Source organism: Pan troglodytes, chromosome X (assembly GCF_028858775.2).
Source record: "Pan troglodytes isolate AG18354 chromosome X, NHGRI_mPanTro3-v2.0_pri, whole genome shotgun sequence".
In the NCBI taxonomy this organism is placed as follows: domain Eukaryota; kingdom Metazoa; phylum Chordata; class Mammalia; order Primates; family Hominidae; genus Pan; species Pan troglodytes.
In genome coordinates, this window is record NC_072421.2 from 7,434,801 (window position 1) to 7,450,536 (window position 15,736).

The following is a 15,736-nucleotide window of genomic DNA, read 5'->3' on the forward strand; positions in this document are numbered from 1 at the left end:
TTGGTCTTAGGCTCACAATAGTGATGTTACCTTCAAGAGTAATTGGGGAAGTTGCAAATTTTATGATCTCTGGAATAATGGCTGGTAATATTTAGAACTCCAGCCCCTTTCATCTTGACTTGTTGGCTGGTGGTCTTTCATTTGTTTTACAAGAACAGTTTAGCCTTTTGGGAAGGGCTATTATTTAAACTATATATTAAATTCCTTCCCAAAGCCAGTTCAGCCTATGCCCGGTAATGAATAAGGACAGTTTAGAGGTTATGAGGCAAGAAAATAGAATCTGGAGGCAAGAAACAGAAGGCCGATTCACACTTCAGCTATGACAGGAAATATCCTCTCCATAGGGCGTAGGCCAAGTAAATAACTTTGTAACTTTACTTCATCCTCTTCATTTACATAGGGCGTACCCCAAGTAACCAATGGAATTGTCTAGAGGGTATTTAAGTTCCCAAAAATTATGTAACAGGACCGTTGATCCCCTATGCTCGGGCCCACTCCCACACTGTGGAGTGTACTTTCGTTTTCAATAAATCCCTTTATTCCTTCCTTGCTTTGTGTGTGCATTTTGTCCAATTTTTTATTCAAGACGTCAAGAACCTGGACACCCTCCACTGGTGACAGTTAGAAATAAGATGATGTCAGCTAGGTCTGATGTCTTTCACTGTCGTAATTTTCTCAGTTATGATTTTTGCAAAGGTGGTTTCAGTCACAGGTTGTATGATTCCATTTATTTGAAGTGTCCAGAATAGGCAAATCCATCAAGACAGAAAGACAGACTATTGGCTGCCAGAGACTGGAGAGGGGAAGGAAAAGAAGGAGCTAATGAGTATGGGGTTTATTTTGGGCAGTGATGAAAGTGATCTAAAATACACTGTGCTGATGTTTGCCCAAACCTGTGAATATACTAAGAGGCATTCAACTGTACACATGAAATGGGCGAATTGGGTGGTATGTGAATGATATCTCAATATAGCTGTTCTATTTTTTAAGGAAAAATATAGAGTGCCATAAGTGCTATACAAAAAAATTAAATGGGGAGGAGATCAGGGAGTGGAGGTGGGTTAAGTTTTAGTTCAATGTCTTCCCAAAATTCCCTAAATTCCTATAAATTAGTAAATCATAAAAGATTCCTTGAATCAGGAGTCAAGTAATGCCACACCCAGAGCCAGCCACCACCCTCCTGGTACATTAATTAGATTGTACTACATCAGTACAGATTTAAAAACCATTCAAATGCTTTGTGACTCCAGGAAATTCAGGGTGTAAGCAGGAGAATACTGCCTCCGAATCCATGGAAAATCCTGCCTTCAGAACCGGAATTTTATCTAAGGATTCACGCAATTTGGGTTTCACACTATTTGTACACCCCGGGGCTGTGCTTTGCAAATATAATGCCAGAAACACCAGAACCAAAATTAGGTGATTCAGTACCAACTGGCCCACTGAAAGCATAGAGTCAAGAAATCAGTGCCTGAGCCATTATGGGGCTGGTACTTTTAAAAATGAATGGACTTGATATTTTTGCAAGTTTTATTATGGAAAAGTGCTTTTGGGTTGGTCAAAAGCCTTCAGAAATCGTTCTACAGCCCGGCTGTTCCCACACCAAACTAAGGGTCAGGCTGCTTATTCTAGAGGACCAATGAATGAGATGCAGATGAACTGGGAAAGAAGGGACTTTTTACTTCTGCAGCCAGTTACAGGGAGAAGGCCTGGAAATTATCACCAGACCAACTCAAAATTACCAAGTTTTCCAGAGCTTCTATACCTTCTAAGCTATACATCTATGTGTAAAGTGTGCATTCATCTAAAGATATAAGCAATTAACTTCATTTAATCTATAACTAAGATTTGAGTCCTGAAGACCTTCCTCTGGAGCCTCAGTAAGTTTACTTAATCTAGATGGGTCCAAGTGCTGGGGTGATTGCCCTTATTTTGTCTCCTGCTAACTCATGGAGGTTTGGGGAGTTCCTTTAGTCCCCAATAAAGCTTGTTTGTGGAAACTTAGGGAGTTTCTTCAGACCCCTAATAAAGCTGTTTAATCCTAAATAGGTCCTGCTAAGAATTACTTTGTTAAAATCTTCATGCTTTAAGGCCCAGGAAAGGCCTGGGCAGAACTCTTGGTGGGCTTTTGTTACATTCCGGCCTTTGTATGAGGGCACCGGCTCTATCAGCTTTTAATATTTAACTTCACCACTCGGTCAGTGCTGAAACAGTTGTTGTGGAAGCCTGTGTTAGTGAGACCTGGCCTTCCACACGGCCCATCTGGAGGCAGCCTCTTGCCCCGTAATAATTCTCAGTGCCCACCTTCCTGGAGGGGTGACTCAGTGGTTCTGTCAGAGGCATGTGAACCACAGCAACTCCATCTTGAATAGGATCTGGGTAAAATAAGGCTGAAACCTACCGGGCTGCATTCCCTGACGGTTAAGGCATTCTAAGTCACAGGGTGAGATAGGAGGTCGGCACAATATACAGGTCACAAAGACCTTGCTGATGCAACAGGTTGCAGTAAAGAAGCCAGCCAAATCCCACCAAAACCAAGATGGTGAAGAGAGTGACCTCTGGTCGTCTTCACTGCTACACTCCCACCAGCGCCATGACAGTTTATAAATGCCATGGCAACGTTAGGAAGTTATGCTATACGGTCTAAAAAGGGGAGGCATGAATAATCCACCCCTTGTTTAGCATATCATCAAGAAATAACCATAAAAATGGGCAACCAGCAGCCCTCGGGGCTGACCTGTCTATGATCAGAGTGGCCATTCTTTTATTCCTCTCCTTTCTTAATAAACTCACTTTCAATTTACTCTGCAGATTTGCTCTGAATTATTTCTTATGCGAGATCCAAGAGCCCTCTTTTGGGGTCTGGATCCGGACCCCTTTCCTGTAACAGCCCTACAAACCGCCCTCAGCGGGACCTTTCACGTTCACTGAGAACTGCATTTGGAGTGCACCTACCACCTCCAACCCCACACAGCCCAGGGGCTCGGCGCAGGCTCTTCCCAGTTATGCTTTCATTACAGTGAAAAACCACAGCAGATGACAATCGCCCCCTCCGGCCACAGAAGTCTGAAAGAGGCGCCCCTGTATTTTAATAGAAATGTAATAAATTGTACCCCGAAGAAGAGACACCTTTGAAAGCATTCTAAAGGCTTAACTTGACCGCAAAGTAGAAAACTCAAGAAGTTGCCCAGGGCTCGGGTCTGACATGAACCTTTGATTTTTGCTATTTCTGTCATTGTGTTTGACTCTGAATTTAGTGTCTGCTCTCTCCCGGGCTTCCAGGGAAACTCGCATCCTGGAGGGCCATCAGCCCCAGGCATCCATGCAATCCACTGCTCAGACGTGATAAAAAGGAGCAAGTATGAAATATAGTTTTAGAGGTGTCAGAAGAAAATAAATTGGGTTCACGTTGCGTTTTCTTCTGCATCCGAATATCCCCAAAGCAGAATTTCATTGCCAATCTCAGACCTGTTAAGTTGCTTCATGCAAATTAAAAAAGTTTGCATGCAACCCTCCCTCCAGCTGCCTGCCAAGACCCACCCCATTTCATCCACCGTCCAGCCGAAATAAAAGTAAAGGCTAAGAAGCCTGCTCCAGAGCAGTCACCTCTGATGTGGGAAACCTGAAAAACTGGAAATCACCAGCCAAGAAGAATTATACGTGTGAGCTTCACGTAGGTGGGGTGTGATGGATGTGGACAGAGCAGCAGAGAGAAAGCCCAGGGAGCATATGCTAAAAAACCTGGGAAGAAAAATGCAAAATCCAGCAGCCTTAGAGGTGGCCTGAGGAAAGAGTTTAGGTTAGAAATATCTGTGCCCTAAGAATAATGGGCATCTATGTTCCTCCAAGAACATCAGGATAACCAAGGAGCATTAAACACCAAGTTAAGAAGGAAACACGATAAGGAAACCAGCTTAAGCTCAAGGAAATTAGAGACTCAGGGGTTCATTTTGCAGCAACTGCTGAGTGTGTGAATGGAAATGAATTTCTTAACATCACTGAGCTTTCGTTGTAAAGGAGAGGCAGTTATACCTACCTTGCAGGGTTACTGGATTGTTATATATGTGACAGCAACTAAGACAGACTGCTTAATAGCATACATTGGATATCGTGACCCACAGAAAATGTTCTAAATGGGGGTCGGCAAACTATGCTCATGGGCCAAATGTGGCCCACTGCTCATGTTTATAAATAAAGTTTTATTAAAACACAGTCACGCCCATTCATGACATACTGTCCACGGCTGTTTTCCTGCTGCAGCTGCAGAATTGAGCCATTGAGACAGATACCATATGGCCCAAAAAGTGGAATATATTTACTACCTGGCTTTTACAGAAAATGTTTGTTGATCCCTAGTCTAGAACATCAGTTAATCACCAATCACTTGGGAATAGCAATAAGCTTCCATCTGTTGACCATCTGTTATGTCTGGTCATATGTGATTTCATTTAATCTTATAGGTATTACGATCTCCATTCTAATTTTGAGAAAACTGAGGTTCTCAGGTGTTATTTTCCCAAAGTCATGCCATTGAAAACACCAACATTCTGATTTCAAAGTCAATTCTACACTGATTCTCAGTGGCATTTTTATGAAAAAGTAAGGATACAATGCAGGAAGAGGGGAAAAATGTCCTAGGGCAACCTCGTGGGTCTGCATAGTGTTCTTTCTTTTTCATCTGCCATCTGCAGTGGAACCACCACGAAAAGGCAGATTTTCAAAGACAAAACTGTGAACCTGATTTCTCGAAACCCAGCGAGGTCAGGCTCCTCCAGTCTCATCTCTTTTGGTGCTCCCACTCTTCCCTCAGCTGGCTGGCTTTGGCTCTCTCCTATATCCCCAGCCCCTAAACATGCATATTCCTGGACCAAACCAATGGTCAGGCTGCTTATTCTCGTGGCCCAATAATGAGATGGAGATGAACTGGGAGAGAAGAGAGTTTTCATTTCTGTAACCGGGTGCAGGGAGAAGACCTAGAAATTATCACTAGACCAACTCAAAATTACAAACTTTTCCAGAGCTTATATGCCTTCTAAGCTATATGTCTACGCATAAGTGTGTATTCATCTAAAGCTTTAAATGATTAACTTCTTCTAATCCATAACTAAGGTCTGAGTCCTGGAGACCTTCCTCTGGAGCCTCAGTAAATTGACTTAATCTAAATGGGTCCAGGTGCTGGGGTAATTACCCTTATCTTCTCTCCTGCTAAAGAATGGAGGTTTGGGGAATTTCTTCAGACCCCCAATAAACTTGTTTGTGGAGGCCTGGTGAGTTTCTTCAGACCCCCAATAAAACTGTTTAATCCTAAAAGGGTCCTGTTAAGATTTCCTTCATTATCTTGTCATGCTTCAGGGCCCAGGAGAGGCCTGGGCAAAACTCTTGGTGGACTTTTGTTACATTCCAGCCTTTGTATAAGGACACTGGCTCTATCAGCTTTTAATATTTAACTTCACCACTCGGTCAGTGCTGAAACAGTTGTTACGGAGGCCTGCCTGTTCAGCTGTTCGTGAGACCTAGCCTGCCACATGCATACCCAAGTATTCCCTAGTTAACTCTTAGTTAACACTTTCAAAATATCAACTGGAATGTCGCTTCTTCAAATGAACCATCTCTCCCCCAAGACTGAGTCAAATCCCCTTATAAGATACATATACATGCATATATATTTGCATGTATAAATGTATACATATTCATGTATCTGTATCCTTCACTGCACTTAGAAGAGTTGTAAATTCATACTTATTTGTGTAATTATTTAACTAACCACTGAGGTAGGAACCCATCTGGTTTTGATGGTCCTTGTATTCCTAGCAAATGTTACAGCACCTGCCTCAGAGTGGGAATGTAATAAATATTTTTTGGATTTTTAAAAATGCAGATCTTTGTAAAAGTGGAGAAGACCATCATTCTCAACATTGAACCATTGGATACAATAGAAAATGTAAAGGCCAAGACCCAGGATAAGGAAGGAATTTCTCCTGACCAGCAAAGACTGATCTTCGCTGTCAAGCAACTGGAAGATGGACGTACTTTGTCTGACTACAACATTCAAGAGGAGTCCACTCTTCATCATGTGTTGAGATTTCATGGTGGTGCTAAGAAAATGAAGAAGTCTTATGCCATTGCCAAAAAGAATATGCATTACAGAAAGAAGATTAAGCTGGCTGTCCTGAAAAACTCCAAGGTGCATGACAATGGCAAAATTGGTTGCCTTCATGGGAAGTGCCTTTTAGATGAATGTGGTGCAGGAGGTTTTATGGCCAGCCACTTTGACAGGCATTATTGTGGCAAATGTTGTCTTATTGCTTCAACAAACCAGACAAGTAATCGTGTATGAGTTAATAAGAGACATGAACTAAGAAAATAAAAGTCATAGGTTGAAATAGAGATTGTTCAGCCAGTTGACATAAGGTAGAGCACTGACAAAGAGAAGCTGCTCACCTTTAGTGGTGGTTATGTTCGGAGCTAGCAGAAAAGCCTCCTGACTTCCTCCAGGACTCAGGGAAGGCAGGGGAAGGAGGACTTTGGTGTCTTAGTCCCTTCTCACCTCTTTGGCATTACTTCCTTCCCTCCCAACGTCGCACCTTATAATCTACTAACTCCAAACCAACAGGAACTCTCCTCCCACGCCCTACATTCAAACACCCTAGGTTTACATGTGCAGGCACGCATGCACACACACACACACACACACACACAAAGGCTGTTATCTCCCAACTTCCTGAGAAATGCTTATGCAGGATTCTAAATCCTGAGCCCCTTCCAGGGGTTGCCTTGAGCCTTTGCTTCTTCAAGAGCCCCTCCCTAACCCGAATGCCTCGATACTGAGCTCTGGGCTGTCTGTGTGTACTGCTGTTTGCCATGTAAAATCCCTCCATTGAACACATCTGTCTACTTGCCCATCTATCCCAAAGGTCTAGGGGTACATCAATATCAAGGGCCATGTCTTTTCTTGGGATTCCCAGGGTAGCCTCTAATTAAGAAAAATTCACTTATTTGAACCAACTTCCCCAAATAGAAAGTTCTAAAAAACGAGGAATCAACAGAAAATTAAGTTCCAGTTTCCTCCTTCACCTCTCCTGCCCCAAAAGTACTCTTTTTGGCTGGACTCTTCTTCCATTTTCCCCTTCTAACTGCCTCCAATGTCTCCAGCAGAATGAGAGAGAAGCTGTCCAGGCTGCAGAGAGGAGTGGTAGCAACTGGATCTCGCCTCAGAAGGTGGGGACAGGGTAGGCAGAGGGAGAATGCATCTCGCTGGAAATGCCAATGCCGCATGGGCCGGGAACTGCAGAGAGAGCTTCCCTTATTGAAGGAACGAAGTCAGAAAACTGGGAATTGGTACCTTCCAAGAGAGGGAGAGCCAGCAGGTTGGAGAGAGGGTGTGTGAGGTGGTGTCAGGCTAGTGGACACTGCATATAAAGAATGTCAGAATATAAATGTTTATTTGTTACAGAGTCCTGGTTTCGGGTGACTCCAGATGGAAAGTGCCTACTGGCGGGTGTTTTGCCTCTCTGCACGGGCACGAGGGTGCTGATAGTTGCTTCTGTCACTTGTTTCATTCCCACGGGAGCATGCTTGCACTTCCCAGGTTAGGCTTTTGGTCAGGTTTGGGCTTGTGGAATTGTTTCAAATTTTTGACATTATGGTTTTGCAATACCTAGCTTGCCAGGACGCTTGCCCCCAAGCAAGTTCTTCTCTATCTGCCCCACACAGATGAGGTTGTGTGCATTTTTACCATTACTCTCCAGCGGACCATTCAAATACAAACATACTATATTTGTATCTCAATCACTTGCACTTGAGTCTGCTGTTAAGATTTTTTTTTCTTGCCCACTCAGCAAGTAAATGCCTTGTTTGTGATCACCAAAGTCAAGTGTTTAGACAACCTGCTCAGGCCCATTATTTTCCCCATTTATTTGATGTCTTTAAAAAAATTTTTTTTAAATATTGGGTATAGTGGCTCACACCTGAAATCCAGCACTTTGGGAGACTGAGACAAGATGATTGCTTGAGCCCAGGACTTCAAAACCAGCCTGGGCAACAGAGTGAGACCCTGTCTCTATAAAAAATTTAAAAATTAGCTGGGCATGGTGGCATGTGCCTATAGTTCCAGCTTCTTGGGAGGCTGAGGCAGGAGGATCACTTGAGTCCAGGAGGTTGAGGCTACTGTGAGCTATGATTGCACCACTGCATTCCAGCTGAGTGAGAGAGTAAGACCTTGTCTCAAAAATAAAATAAAATAAAATAAAATATTAAAAAATAACCACTTAAGATAACCTAAGTCCCATTATTTTCCCCATTTATTTGATAACTTAAAGAGAATCATTTAGAATAGAAAAAAGTAAGTGACAAAAAAAGAAAAATAAATAAAAAGGAAAAAAGAAAGAAAAAATTTTAAAGAAAAACAGGAAAAAAAAGAAAATTTAAAAAGTGAGTGACAAAGTGAAAATATTTGGCTTATCTTCTGAGAGGGGAGGAATTTGAGACTGTAACAAACATAAAGAAAGGACATCTATGCGTAAGAAAAAATTATATAATTAATTACCCAGATGCATGAGGTCTAAATGTTCCTGAGTTTGCCTAAATGTCATAGTTATGCTAATGACATGTATTCTATTTTATTTTTACTTAGAGACAGAACTGAAGTTTGGGTGGCTGCCAACAAGTTGTTGAGCTTGAAAGCGATGCTATAAATTTCCAAGGACATGATTGCAGTTGCATCGGATGTACTTGTCTACTCAGCTGATGTTCAAGTTCAAAATAGAGCTACATTCTGAACATGGGCAATGTTCTTAAAGGAGAATTTTCAGGGTGTCTTAATATTGTTTGACCTCAGGCAGAATGAGCCAAAGGCAGTGGGGTGTAGGAAGAACATGAGACTTGATCTCTGGGAAATGAGCTCCACCACTCAACAGCGTAAGAACTTGTTGTGATGGTTAATATTGAGTGTCAACTTGATTGAATTGAAGGATGCAAAGTACTGTTCCTGGGTGTGTCTGTGAGGGTGTTGCCAAGGAGATTAACATTTGAGTCAGTGAACTGGGAGAGGCAGACCTACTACCCTTAATCTGGGTAGGCACCATTCAATCAGCTGCCAATGCAGCTAGGATAAAAGCAGGTAGAGGAACATGGAAAAACTAGACTGGATGAGTCTTCTGGCCTCCATCTTTCTCCCATGCTGAATGCTTCCTGCCCTTGAACATCAGACTCCAAGTTCTTCAGTTTTTGAACTCTTGGACCTATACCAGTGGTTTGTCAGGGGCTCTGGGGCATTTGGCCACAGACTGAAGGCTGCACTATCACCAGCTTCCCTACTTTTGAGGTTTTGGGACTCAGACTGGCTTCCTTCCTCCTTGGCTTGTAGACAGCCTATTGTGGGACCTCACCTTGTGATCATGTGAGTCAATACTCCTTAATAAACTCCCCTTTATATATACCTCTATCCTATTAGTCCTGTCCCTCTAGAGAACCCTGAGTAATACACCTGGGCATGTCCCTTAGCACCTTGGATGAATCCTTAGGTCTGTGAAATAAGGGAGCTGGAGTTGATGGTCTCTAGAATGATTTCTTTTCCCAAAGTTCCCTGGTATTATTACTTACAGAAAGATAACAAAATGTAACGAAATGTAACAAAAATAGGAAGCAAATTATAACCAAGGCTGAGCCTGTTCATTTCCACTGAGGTATCTCTGGGGTTTGTGAAAATATAGGAGAGGGTATTAAAGAAAGAGTGCCATGAAAACTGAAACAGAGGAAGTCCAGAGTCCTCTCAGACTCTGGGAAAGCCACACACATTATGTGACACACACTTCTTTATATTCAGGTAGAGGCAATCTGACATGCACTTCATACATGGATTTGATAACAGGCCATTTTGAAAATGGGGAAAAATAGCCACATAGAATTATATACAATGATGTTAACTGTACTAATATTGTTAATCTTATAATATTGTTAAAAATAAATATGTTCAAATTTATGTTGCTGCTTCCACTCCAAGGACTACTACATTTTTGTATCAAAGGAGCAGAGCATAACACCATTTCTCTTACTGAGTTAATTGGACTGAGCTCACCCCACATGTGCTAGAGGAATCAATCTTCATGGAATGGGATGTCCAGTAGGGCACGTGGATCTAAGGGAGAATATTGAAAGCCAATACAAAATCCATATGAAATTGTATGACAATTAAGACAGAACAAATTGGAATATCAGATTTCTTTTACATTTCAGAATTTTAACTGCTATTGAGTCCATCAGAAATAAACCTACAAAAATAATGTCTTCATATTGATGAGCTTTGTTACAGATATCTCCTGTTTCCAGACCAAAGCAATGGAAAACAATGAAGAAAAGGAAAAAATTAGGCCAGGCACAGTGGCCCATGTCAATAAACTCAGCGCTTTGGGAGGCTGAGGTGGGAGGACCACTTGAGGCCAGGTGCTTGACACCAGCCTGGGCAACACTGTGAGACCCTGTCTCCTCATAAAACAGAAAAAATAGCTGGGCATAGTGGCATGCATCTGTAGTCCCAGCTACTTGGGAGGCTGAGGTGGGAGGATTGCTTAAACCCAGGTGTTGGAGGCTATATGGTTGCACTACTGCATTCCAGCCTGGGTGACAAAGCGAGATCCTGTTCCAAAATAAAATAAAATAAAAGTCTGTCTTTGATGAGGTGAAGAACCATAGAAATACTAAAGCACAATCTATGAAGAAAGACTGTCAAGCCAAATAAAAGTTGAACAGTGTGAAGGGGAGGTACTAAGACAGGGAGAACACCTCTGATATGTTCTCCAGAATTGGTGGCAAAACCCCTAAGGCAAAACTTTGCTTGAAAAGACAAAGTGGGGATTCAAAGTAAGAATGCAGAAAAGAATGAGGGAAAGCAGGAATGATCATGGAAACTTTCAGACATAGTGAGATGTAGGCTACAAACATGGTGTGACAGAAGAGATATGACAAACGGCAGCTGCTTGGCAAGGCTGGTTTACTGAGCAGAAAAGAGTTAATTTTTTCACCCTATCGAAAAAACATAATGGAGTTTCTTTTGAGGCAGAGAAACTCCTTCCTAACTGTGAGCTATGTCATGTCATAACAGAGAACTGATGGGGGGAAAAGTGCTAAGAGATGACAAAATAATGGCATAGGGGATCCAAGGTATGTATAATTGGTACTCTCATAAAAAGAAGGGAAAGTACTATAGGAAAAAAGTCAAAATATGGAAAAAAAGAAGATGTGACAAGAAATGACAGGAAGGGCACAAAACTGTGAAGGAATCTGAAATCTTTGCATAGACTTATGAGAATATTATGAGGAATCTCAGTTTCAAAGAGGCATGGCTTTCTTTTTTTTTTTAAAGCTCAAAATAATAAAGAAGTCATTTATTTACATGTGGAACAAGAACAGAGAATGGACATGCAATTCTCAAAACTGAAAACTAGACAGTACAATGGCAAATCATCCTAATGAATACAAGAAGGCTGACATTTCAACAGAAATTATCATGACCACAAAAAAACCCTGTAAATGAACCTAGGTATGACAAGTACATGCACCAAACAGGAAAGGTAGAGTGCACAGTCAACCAAAATATCGAAAGCCTTTGCAGAAAAGTGTAGAAAAAGTATCAGGAAGTCTTAATCCCAGAATGAGGTAAGGGATCTAAAAATATGAAAGGAGGCTGGGCATGGTGGCTCACACCTGTAATTTCAGCACTTTCGGAGACCAAGACATGAAGATTGCTTGAGTCCAGGAGTTCGAGACCGGCCTGGGCAACATGGCAAAACCCCATCTCTAAAAATTATACAAAAATTAGCCAGTTGTGGTGGTGCATGCCTGTAGTTCCAGCTACCTGGGAGGCTGAGGTGGGAGAATCACTTGAGTCTGGGAGGTGGAGGTTGCAGTGAGCTGAGATCATGCCAGTGCACTACAGCCTGGGTGACAGAACAAGACTGTGTCACAAAAACAATAAAAAATAAAAATAAAAATATGAAAGGCATCAAAAGGGGCTTTGAGTTAATATTATAGCTAGAAGAACAAGGAGAAAAACCTCATCTTGGGTCTTATAGCATCAGCCAAATATGAGAGGCGCTCACAGGTCCTTCTCTGAAGATTATTCTCAAGCCCTTTCTTCCTCAGGGCCAGAGAGTTAACAGTTCTTATTGGTTCTTTCTAGCTACCACTGTCTTTTCCATCTTTTGATGTTCTCTTTTTTTCTTTCCCACAAAGCCAAGCTACTAACAGTCATTCCTGATTCCCAATACAATACTCCTGGGTAAAGGTATACACTGCTGCTTAGTTATTTGAGGGCTTAGGTGCTAATCCATATGGGCAAATACATACACTGTAATGAACTTGGGATATAAAACATTTTCCCCGTCCAAAGGCATCTAACTACCTCTCCTCTGCCCTGGGGCACTTCACAGCTCCCCTTTTGCAGACATTTGTGTTTCTTTAGGTAAAGCTGACACTGTTTTTAGTTATTTTGTGCAATATGGAGGGAGGAGCATGAGAAACAAATAGTGGATTTCACTGAGTTTTTCCTCCCAAAAGGCCATTAATCAAAGGGTAGAACAATAGGTGGGAACTACTGTGCTCAGGTAACTGCTTGTCTTAGAATTTGGGCATGTGTGGGAATCATTCCAACTTCCAACACATAGCTTGTCAGGTCCCCTGTGCACTACCAAGATCTCTTTGGGTCCTTGCTTCTAAAATTATGGAATGGCTGTGGTCTTTTCACAACCTACCCAAATTCATTGGAATAAAAAAATAGTTTCAATTTCCATTTTTTCCTCATATATATATATACACATATATATGTATATATATATACATTTTTATACATACATATGTATATATATATGTGTGTGTGTATATATATATGTGTGTGTGTGTATATATATATATACATTTTTTTTTTTTTGAGATGCAGTTTCACTCTTGCTGCCCAGGCTGGAGCAGAGTGCCATGGGGTGATCTCGGCTCACTGCAACCTCAAACCTCCTGGGTTCAAGTGATTCTCCTGCCTCAGCCTCCCAAGTAGGTGGGATTACAGGTACTCACCACCACACCCAGCTAATTTTTTGTATTTTTAGTAGAGACAGGGTTTCACCTTGTTGGCCAGGCTGGTCTTGAACTCTTGACCTCAAGTGATCCACCCGCCTTAACCTCCTAAACTGCTGGGATTACAGGCATGAGCCACCGCACAAGGCCCCTCCCATAATTCTTTTACTTAATGGTTTGACATCCTCTGCCTTTGCTGGTTTGGAAGTACTAACTGAAAAAAATAAATAAATAAACAAAATGCAACAATTATTAGCAGAAAATCCCACGATGGGATAAGTTTAACAACTTGTTTTAGGGCAGGGCTGGGTTGTGTATTTGTTTGTAACTATAATTCTATATATTCTATAGAATACTTGTCATATATGCTAGCTTTGGCTAGCCATATTAATCATAAAATGAAAATAGCTATCAATAATCATAGTCCTTCACAATATCAAGGTGTCCTATAGGGAGTACTGCAAATTCTAGGTGTTCCATCACCTACATAATGGTAAAAACCATTTACTAGTTCTTTTACAGCAAGACAGAATATCTCCTGGACTTTTATTTTCCTGCTTCTTCTCTTTCAGAATAACCTGCAAAGATGTGATTGTGAAGTTAAAATATAGAAGAACATTAAAATCCTAAAACTATGAGGAAGTTACAAGAGAATCAAGTTGTGAAAGAAATATCTTCCAGCCTGAATAAGCTGCTTCTTAAATTTGTGAAAAGCTTACAATTTTTCTGGACTTATCATTGATAATGTTGAGAAATCATTTATAAAATAGTGCAGATTTCCATCTAGAAAACTGAAAATTAAAATGAACAAATGTTCTGATTTTTCAAAGATTAGAAGAACATGAATTGCACAAATGTGAGAGCAAGAAGATGGGGTGTTGGGCAGTGTCAAATGCGTGCCACAGAGAAGTCAGGCAGAGGGAGTTGAGAGAGGACGCTGAGTTTGGGGATTAGAAGTTACGTGAGATTGCTGAGAAAGCAATTTAGCTTTGAGAAAACATGAGCTTAATGTCATCCCTGAGGATACTTTGAAAATGGATTATTTTAAGGATCATTGGTGAGTACTTAAGTCAGAAAGTGGAGGTCACGTTGAGTCAGAATGGGCTCATTTTGAGTAAGTCATGCCAGACTAAACTCATTTCACTGGACTGATAAGTACAAGAAATGTAGTAGACTAGAAGGATTGTATCTCCTTTGGAGCTAAAATAATTGACAAGCTTTTTCATCATAGTCTTGTGGACCTGGTGAGGATACAATTAAGATCAGCTTACAAGTATTGACACTGAGGATTAAGAGATGGATGTCCACCTGGAGGGGTGTTTCTCACGGTCCCTCTCTGGCTGTCTCCTGTTGGCCATTTTAGCTAATGATTTGGATGAGTAAAAGGATGGTGTGGGAATCAGGGCTGCCAATTTGGGGAAGCTGGGATGACGAGATAATACCTTGTATGACACAATTGAGACCAAAAGAAACCAGGAATGGAAAAGAGAAATGAAGAAACAAGCTTCAAAGGAGACTTGCTGGGCTAGATCAATGGACTGAAGCTAACAAGATGAAGACTGATAGCAGCAAAGTACTACTCTTGTTCAAATATACCAGCTACACAAGTACCAAGTAGGGGAGACAGGGATGAGGGGCTACGCAATAAAAATAATCAGGGCAATTGACTGTCAGGGCAATATGAGACTTTAGTCTTTCTCCAGCCGAAAAAAAAAAAACCTCACAAAAAACAACCTCATATAACTTCCAACAATTGCAGTATAAATGTAGTGTTGAGCATAATGAAAGTAACCTCAATTTGTACCTCACTTTGAGTGATGGTTTTCATTAGAATAATCGAGAGCACATGCTAATTACTAAAAAGTATCTTTGATATTTATGCAAATTCACAATTAAGAATAAAATTTGATTAACCATGTAACTTTGGGGTTGGAAAAATGAATTTATTCAGTGTGAGTGGTATTATAGTCTCTGATGAACAGATCACCCACAGAGCTGTGGAGTTTTGTCCTGAGTGCCCAACAATATGTTTTCAGAGAAAGATGACTACTACGGCAAAGAACCAAAATGCAGACAGATGAATAAGTAGGAGAAAGGGAGAGGAGGGAAAAGAGGCTGGGAACTGGTGGGGAAAGGGTGGGGAATGAGGATCAAAGACTAAGCACGGTAGAGGGACACGCTCTGTATTTGAACTTTTTTTGATGATCCATATAGCTGGGTGACTTTTCTCTATGTCTGTGTCCAGACTTCTGGGTACAGGGAGTGATAAGCGCCATGCAATCGCCATAGTACCTGATCTCAGGTAACCTCCCTCATCATACACTGTGCTTTGTAACATTTCACACAACAATAACTAGACCACCATGTGAGTATTTCTCTTTCCCCTCTAAACACTAAGATAAGTCCATGGGAGCAGGGCGACTGTGTTGGTCACTTTCATCACTATGTCTTTAATGCCACCTATATAGCCATACGTAAGCACATATGAAACACTCTATAAAAAAAGTTTGAATTTTTGAACATTGCTCAGCGATTTAATAGATTCCCTACATGGTGGAAATTTAAAAATAGGAAATATAAGAAGAAGAAACACCTCAAGTTAGTATCACAACATTGCAGCCTGAGAAGAAAAAATACATTCTTTCAATACAATGAGGTACATAAAATAGTAATG

General features: G+C 41.2%; 1 protein-coding gene and 1 pseudogene across 1 annotated transcript in view; one reads left to right on the forward strand and one right to left on the reverse strand.

Moving 5' to 3' along the window:
• The window catches only part of LOC465476 (uncharacterized), a 323,593-nt gene that overhangs the window by 278,275 nt on the left and 29,582 nt on the right, over positions 1 to 15,736 (reverse strand). The gene's annotated exons all lie outside the window — the stretch shown is intronic.
• Positions 5,873 to 6,393, forward strand: LOC473512 (ubiquitin-ribosomal protein eS31 fusion protein-like; annotated as a pseudogene).